The sequence below is a fragment of the Podarcis vaucheri genome (assembly GCF_965113315.1).
Source record: "Podarcis vaucheri genome assembly, chromosome: 17".
In the NCBI taxonomy this organism is placed as follows: Eukaryota; Metazoa; Chordata; class Lepidosauria; order Squamata; family Lacertidae; genus Podarcis; species Podarcis vaucheri.
In genome coordinates, this window is record NC_138755.1 from 19,572,329 (window position 1) to 19,580,932 (window position 8,604).

The following is an 8,604-nucleotide window of genomic DNA, read 5'->3' on the forward strand; positions in this document are numbered from 1 at the left end:
GAGGCCGCGCCTCCTGCTGCTGCCTGGCGCTCCTCCTCGCAGCCGGCAGCGCTGCCTGGGCGCCTCCGCGCGACTCTGCCTCGCTGGGTTTGGTCTCCCAGCAGAGACGGGTCACACGCGCCCCTCCCTCCCTCCCTCAGCCTGCGCGGAGGGAGAGCCAGAGAGAGGCATCGCTCCTGCGCTCCGAGGCGGATTGAGCGCAGCTGAGAGGAGCTGCCGAGGGAAAAAACTTTCACTTTTGTGCGTCCCTCCCGGCGTGACGCTGCGCGCTGACGTCACGGGGCGGGGCTTTAATGGTGGTGTGCCGCGAGATTTTTTTTCAGTAAACAGGTGTGCCGTTGCCCAAAAACGTTTGGGAAACACTGGTTTAAAGAGACCAAACACCCATTCCCCAGAAGGCCACAATTTTATCTCTCCCACAATGCCTCAGTGCATTTAACTCATTTGTGCCTTCCCTTCTTTCTCTCCTTAATATTTTGTTAGAAGCCTCCCAGAGTGGCTGGGGAAGCCCAGTCAGATGGGTGGGGTATAAATTATTATTATTATTATTGTTGTTGTTATCATCATCATCATCTCCCTCTTTCATGTATTTTTGTGATCTCCTTTTCATGTCTCATAAGCTAGTGATCATTACAGTATCTTAATGGGGGTGATTTCCACACAGTAGTTACGTGTTGTGTGATACAGCGCCTTATTCTGCTATATACAAAGCTGAACATGCTTTTCTAAACCTTCCCTTTGTTTTTATATTTTAAAATGGAGTTGGTCTCCTTATTTGTTCTGCAAATACCCCATCGCTTTGTACTGCTTAAGTAGTAAACAGAAGTGCAAGCAAGACAAACACATTTTTTTCAGAATGAGACGGTAAAATCTGGGTGCGTGAGGGCACAGCCACCCAGCTCGTCGGACAGAGTCCGTGGGTCCTAGCGGAGAAGAAGGGAGCTCAGCCGGACACAGGAGCAAAATACGAAGATCCGAGTTTATTGCGCAACAGGTTCAAAATGGCATTGAACCCCGAGTATGGGGTGACATAGACTTTTAAAAGTTCCCTCCATAACCCAGAATACAGTGCAGGAAACGTCATGAATACATTATGGGAAGGTCATGTTTCGTGAATTACATCATGAATACATTACACACGTCATGAATAGATTATGGAAGGGGTGGGATTACATTCATTACCATTTCAGATGAGGGAGGGGGAATATGCAGAGGAAGAAATATACATAGATAAACATTTATTGAGTACCGGTGGTGGCAAGACAATGGGCTAGATATATGCATCGTCTGCCACTTCGTATTGCCCGGAGGAAGGGTTTAGCGAAACTATCTGACAGGATTAAGAAGTTCCTGTGTACGTGTCCTGTCGCTTCAGGGATTATGGAGGTAGGGGTCACATCATGGAGTCCGAAGAGAGCTGAGTTGAATGACACCAAGAGCAAGGAAATCGGAGTTATGGTTGATTTTATATCAATTTCTAAAGGTTTCTATGCTTTCCGACCTATTCCGTACCGTTGATCAAGATCGGAAACAGAACGGATATATTGTAGCAAGAATGGATACATTGTAACAGGATTTTGACAGTTTTACGAGGTCCCTGGTTTCGGATCCATTGTTCTCGCAGTGGGGGGCCGTCAGCAGCTTGTCAGGAGTGAAATGAGGCGTGCAGGAGCTCCCTGAGCTAGCTTCTGCAGGACGAATGCATGGCTGTGATTGGCCAAAGCGCGGCCATAGGAATAAGCGGGGAAATAGGAACACCCGGTCCACTCGTTCTAAGTATGGAGCGCAGATAGGTATAGGAAGAGATAGGGGAATATTTGAGCTTATTTCGCTCGTGGAAGGAAGAGAGAAAGGGGGGTCTGGGAGAAGTGTGGTGCTTGTGTAACGGTGAGGGGGCTGAGGATGAACATATGGCAGGCACCCTCGAGGTCATCGCCTCGGACGTTCCAAAGGAAGGGGGAGGGAAGAGGCACCCCCCCCTCTCGGTCCGTATCACAGAATAATTATGTGCTTACAAAAATTCAAAGCATATAATAATAGCAACAACAACAACAACAACTTATTATTTATACCCCAACCATCTGGCTGGCTTTCCCCAGTCTGGGTGGCTCCCAACATAATATTGAAAAACACGATAAAACATCAAACATAAAAACTTACTGAAATGTACCTCTCCAGCTTTTCTTGCTAAAATAACTGCATAATCCATGCATTTTGCCAAGGATCAGCCATCTTTCTCTAGGAAACAGGACATATACACCACCAAATTATACTAATAAAAAAGAGCAAACAGCACAACATTGAAGATGTGTTGAAATGCTAAATCTTCAGGTTAAAACTATTTCAACATAAACAATACTGTTATTTTGTTTCAAAATACTGATAATCAAAGCGGCAACACTGCACGATACTGGGAAATAAACTTCTCTTCAGTCCATAGCAATGCATTATTTTGTAATATGGGCTGCACAGCAACTGCACAATTCCCTGTATGTTGCCAACCTGCATAGTGTCAGGCAGATGCTGAGCAAATTTGTGCTGCTGCATAAATGTAGCAAGAGAGATTACCTTGCCACAGATGCCTAGAACTGGCAGTGACTTGTTCACACAATTGCAGAGATTATAAAAGCTGATAGAGAGTGATGTGTATAAACATACGTAAGTGCCACAGGGGGAAACTTGCAGCGGGAAGATCACTTATAGCTTATTAGGAATTTCACACTGTAGGCTCCCTTATCATGTTTCTGCACATGTTGATAAACCAACAGAGACCAAACGTATGAAAAGTTGTTACTCATGATGAGTAACAATAGCATCTCTGCAATGTTTCCCAAACCTTTCAATTTCCAGACAATCAGTTCATAATATGCTACAAGGTTGCCGTTAATGTTTAGCTCAGGCTTCCTCAAGTTCGGCCCTCCAGATGTTTTGAGACTACAATTCCCATCATCCCTGACCACTGGTCCTGCAAGCTAGGGATCATGGGAGTTGTAGGCCAAAAACATCTGGAGGGCCGAACTTGAGGAAGCCTGGCGTAAGCTGTTGTGAAAGATCCAGCAAATGTTTTGTGTAGATGCTGCACTTTCCTAGCACTTTAAAACAGGAGTTTGCTTCTAGGAAAATGTGACTTTCTCCATTCAGCTAAGCATTCCCATAGCAATACTGAGCATTGTGCGGAAGACAGCTTTGACCATCGGGGTACCCAATACACAACAATTTCTAATGTACCGTCATAAGGAACAGAGTTCTAACATAATAAGCAACACATTTCCCATCAACCCCGCATTAAATTGTTGAAGCAATAAAAATCTCAGTGCTCCCACGTCACACCTCTCCCCCAGCTCGTCAACATGGCCAATAGTCAGGGATGATGGGGAAATTAACCAATAGCATTTGGAGGGCTGCACTTCATTTATCTGTTGCCCTTTTCTTTATTTCAGTGCTACATAAAAAGGCTGCATATTGTTGGGAGGGTCTAAATTTCACAAAACATTAGTTTTGCATGCTTTAACAGGAATGCCTGAAAAGGAAGGAGAGGAGTTGTATTTAGCTGCCCCTAAACAAAACAAAGGGATGTGGGTGGTGCTGCTTAAACCACTGAGCCTAGGACTTGCCGATCAGAAGGTCAGCGGTTCAAATCCCCGCGACGGTGTGATCTCCCGTTGTCCCGTCCCTGCTCCTGCCAACCTAGCAGCTCAAAAGCATGTCAAAGTGCAAGTAGATAAATAGGTACCACTCCGGCGGGAAGGTAAACGGCATTTTCGTGCGCTGCTCTGGTTCACCAGAAGTGGCTTAGTCATGCTGGCCACATAACCCGGAAGCTGTACGCCGGCTCCCTCGACCAATAAAGCGAGATGAGCGCCACAACCCCAGAGTAGGTCATGACCGGACCTAATTTGACCCTTTACCTTTGACCTTAAACAAAACAAAACGGTTTTTCAGTTTAGATACGTAATCTTAGCCATGGCCCAGCCCCACTATATATTTAGTTGTGGGTGGGTTGGAGACTCCATGAGTGCTTTGCAGAATACATTCTCATTGCGATGTGGGGGAGAAAGACAGTAGAAATAACTGGGCAGTAAAAGGAAACCACGGCTGCTCCGGAACTCATGCCAAGTCCTATGGAAGTGCATTCAAGAGAAGCCCCACCAGGCCTCGGGGTTTCCCATCAGCAAATCGAAGCGGCAGCTCAGATCAAACTTCTCACACGGAACTCTACAAAGCGGGTGGGTGAAAACCTCCTTGAGCTTCCAAAAGAAAGTGTGTGGTATAGGTGCAATAATGAACTCTCACACCTATCTTTGTGGGCGCTCTTTGTGGGACTGCGCGCAGTACCCCCGAGCCACAGGGGACTCACCAGCTGGGTGGCCTCCCTGTCGCCTTAGTTGCTCGGGGTTCCCGACAAACCCCAGTTAAACCTATCAGTGGCTTGCTTGGAGGCGGAGCCAGCCTAGCGGACCTGAATGGGCAGGCTTCCCATTGGTCCGCTTTGACGTATAAATAGGGGGTGAAGCCAGCAGCAAGCATGCAGTCGGCTCCGGAGCTTCAGGGAGAAGGGAAGATCTATGGATTCCTGCTTCGACTACATTGGGGCCCCATCACTTCCTCTTCCATGGCTCCTTCTCCCCATTGCGCTCCTTGCAAGGAGCTGCGACACCTTCCTTACCCCCGTTCTTCAACACAGCCTCCCTTTCTCCATTTCCCATGCCCCCGGTGGTGATTGTTGTGCTGCTGGGTGTGTTCTTGCGCCGGATCACACGACCTTCCTTTCGCCCTTCGCCACCTCGGCCAGGGAGCTGGTGAGGGGGGCTTGCGCGGCCTCCTTCACCTACGTACTCAGCTTAGGGGAGGGAAGGCTTTGGCAGCCTGCCTGGATGGCTGCCATTTTCCATGCTCCTGGCAGCCTTTTCCGCCTTTGCCACCTTCTCAGCCTGGGAGGAGTCCTTGGTTGGCAGGCCATTGTAATATCACCTGATTCTGCATGCAGAGTCGCTGACTTGTAGTACCAAAAAGCATAGAACATAGAATTACAGAGTTGGAATATTGAAGAGGGAAGGCATCAGCTGAGACTTTGTTCAGGTCCATAATGATTTGCCGGAAGTAAAAACAGTTGTTCCTGATGTTTCACAGATATAATAGTATCTTATTACTTGAAGGTTTGACATGGCATGCTCAGAATTGCATCTTCCTGTGGATTCTGGTCAGGGGTTCTGGGGCATGTGCAGAGTGAGTCTAGACAGCATAATCATGACCCCGCCTTCATTATACACATATCATCTACACAGCATTTTTTAATAATAATAATAATAATAATTGGATATTCATCTATAGTTAGTTCACCATAACCTTTCTCCCAAGGGTCAGCAAGCTTTTTCAGCAGGGGGCCGGTCCACTGTCCCTCAGACCACTGCCCCTCAGACCGGACTATATTTTGGCGGGGGGGGGGGGACAAATTCGGGTGCCCCACAAATAACCCAGAGATGCATTTTAAATAAAAACACACATTCTACTCATGTAAAAACACCAGGCAGGCCCCACAAATAACCCAGAGATGTATTCTTCTTCTTTGAGGAAAATTAAGTGGCTCACGTAAATGTAAACTAAGCTTTAATAATGAAGAAAACTGTAACAAAATAACATGTTGAGAGAAGCTAAATACAACATGAGGCAAGAAGAGGCAGTTGTTCCCTCTTAACTGACATTCTTAACTGAACATATGAATGAAAATGCAAGTACAAAAGGAGAATCTAACAAGTCAATGAGAGTACATTTGCCCTGGCTGAATCCTGCAAAGCCAAACCATAGTCTTTGTGCCTTGTCACACTGTCAGAGGTACTAGTGGCAGGAATCCTTTTCTGTCACAGGGGAGCTTAGGGCAAGGAAATATTCTCTAGGAGGAAAAGGCAGCATTGCTACTCAGTGGGGGTTCTCAGCCAAATCTGTTTGGCGCTTCAAATCGTTCCTCAGTAAGGCTGCAGCCGCATCCAGAGTGCAGTTTGCTGAACTGAGAGGAGGATTGTGGAGAGCTTGGAGACTAGGCTACGCATCAATGAAACTGCTCTTTTGTGGATACCCTGCTTGCCACTATATGCTTCTCAATGTGCACGAACGTAGGAAAGGGATGAAGTCATTTGACCACATGAGATTTCGAACTTGACTGCAGGAGACAAATTGTAGCGGGAGGAGGGGAACTTGCAAGACACTGGTAAAATCTCTGTGGACATTCTAGCAAGCTGGCCTCTGAGCCAAATGATCCAGAAGCAGCTGTCAATGGTGCGCTTGTGCAAACTCTTTCCGTAGCCAAAGAGAGTCCTGGTAGAAACGCGGATCTCCCAAGTGCAGAGCCGTCCTCTTATAGAAGTAGTAGTATAGCACAGCCACCGTTCTCTGGGAAACAAAGAGAGTCTGCAGCCCACCTGTCCACACAAAATAGTTGGAATTTTTCCAGCGGAGGTTCATGACCCAGATGTGGAAGGATATGCTCAAGGCAAGGTATGCTGCTGACAGGACAATGGTCCCTTTAAATTTCTGGAACAGAAGATTAACCAGGCCAGCCTGGAAGACGAAGGTATTGAAGAACATGAGGAAGATGATGATGACGTTGAAGAGGATGGCAATATCCTGAATGATGAAAAGCACAAGCTGGATGACTGGCGCCATGCGCAGCAGCTCCGAGAAGGAGTTGACAAAGAGGTCATAGAACAGCAGTAGGAACTGCAAGGAAAGGACCAAGCAATAGTTGCTGGTTTGGAGCATCTTCTCAGTGCCTGCATCCCAGGTGAGAGGGACACCTCATGCTCAAACAACAGAGGGATACAAACTTTTTTCTCCAGTGCAATCACTCATAGCTCCCTTTGGGCAGAGACCTCAAACCTTATCTCATTGGTGATCAAGGTTTCAATCCGGGTCTGCCACGCCAAGACACGTGCCCTGGTTCCGTGGGCTCCCAAGCCCCCTTGACCTCACGCTCCCTGTGTTAAGCAACGGGGCATGGCAGGTCGCTGAGAGAAAGGCCTGCCGCCGCTCCTGCTCGCGCTCTTTGCTCCCGACCCTCACCTGGCACTGGCGCCGCCCATCCCCATGGAGACGGCACAGTCATCTTAACTGAACATAACGGAACACCCACTGAAGGGAGGGGCTGATTCCAGAGCAAAACACACAAGCCCCGCCCACCAGATACCCAGCACTCTACTATTCAAATTAGGCCCCAGTGTTTTTCTTAACGTTTTCACAGGACTCCCATCATCAATCACACAAAAAATGGTTAGGTAAAATGTCATATAACTTAAGAAATCCTTTAAATTTTGTATATCTGCATGAACCTGTTGCCTTTTAAATTGAATGGCTTTAAGCTCTTGTCTATTGAGGAAATGTTTCGCCTAAAGATGTAGAAGACATGTTGAGGTTCAGGCATCAGCTTTATGAAGAAATCCGTCTGCGGAAACTGAAAGGGGAATCTGATTTGTGAAAAGTGTATAGAATTGATGCTTTTGAATTATGGTGCTGAAGGAGACTCTTGAGAGTCCCATGGACTGCAAGAAGATCAAACCTCTCCATTCTGAAGGAAATCAGCCCTGAGTGCTCACTGGAAGGACAGATCCTGAAGCTGAGGCTCCAATACTTTGGCCACCTCATGAGAAGAGAAGACTCCCTGGAAAAGACCCTGATGTTGGGAAAGATGGAGGGCACAAGGAGAAGGGGACGACAGAGGACGAGATGGTTGGAGAGTGTTCTCGAAGCTACCAGCATAAGTTTGACCAAACTGTGGGAGGCAGTGGAAGACAGGAGTGCCTGGCATGCTCTAGTCCATGGGGTCACAAAGAGTCGGACACAACTAAATGACTAAACAACAACATTGCAGCCAATTCGTCAAGTGTATCCTGATTTCTTCAGATTTTTTCAAGTTTATTTAAATGTTGTGCAGAGGTCCAGTGAGTAGAAGTATTTGCCAAAGAATGAGATTCCAGCTGCATGTCTTGTCGAGATTTTTGCAGCATGATCTAGACTCCTCCGGTAAGCTGGATACTTTAAAAAAAAATCAATAAAGTTTGTAATGAAAATAAAGCATTTGCAAACTGTAGTTATGACCTTTAAAGGCATTGGTATTTTTTGTTTTAAATGTTGGTGCTTTGATTTTTAAAAATTGGGAAATTGCGTAAGAAAAATGAAATGAGCTACATTCCCCTTTCTGCCACAGTTCTTTTGTTAGAAAGCAAGTTGCACTTCCTGAAATAGACAGGGCATTCCTGGTCTCGTTGCCAGTAAAAGGGAATTGCTTCAGTGATGCTTCTAATACGTCTCATTGAAGCCATTTTCTTTTGCTGGCAACAAGACCAGGAATGCCCTGTGCCTGTTTCAGGAAGTGCAACTTGCTTTCTAACAAGATTTACATCCGATAGAAAGAACTTGTAGTCCCTAAGTATACAGACTGTGTGCTTGTTGAATGCAATTTGTGGAAACCCCTGTTGCATTGTGTTAATTATGAACCCATTAAAAATTGGTTTTTAGAAAAGGCAGAGAAGAAAACGAACAGTTCAGGGCATTTTTTTCCGAGCCAAGTATAGAGTGGAAAAGTTCAGCTTCCCAGCTTCTGCATAATTTGCT

At 46.4% G+C, this 8,604-nt stretch overlaps 1 protein-coding gene and 1 pseudogene across 2 annotated transcripts in view; both read right to left on the reverse strand.

Annotated features, from left to right (window-relative positions):
- The window catches only part of LOC309521938 (uncharacterized protein), a 149,417-nt gene that overhangs the window by 28,985 nt on the left and 111,828 nt on the right, over positions 1–8,604 (reverse strand). The window lies entirely within an intron of this gene.
- Positions 5,591–7,346, reverse strand: LOC309522469 (transmembrane protein 138 pseudogene; annotated as a pseudogene). The gene has a single exon. The product of its transcript is annotated as a transmembrane protein 138 pseudogene (transcript).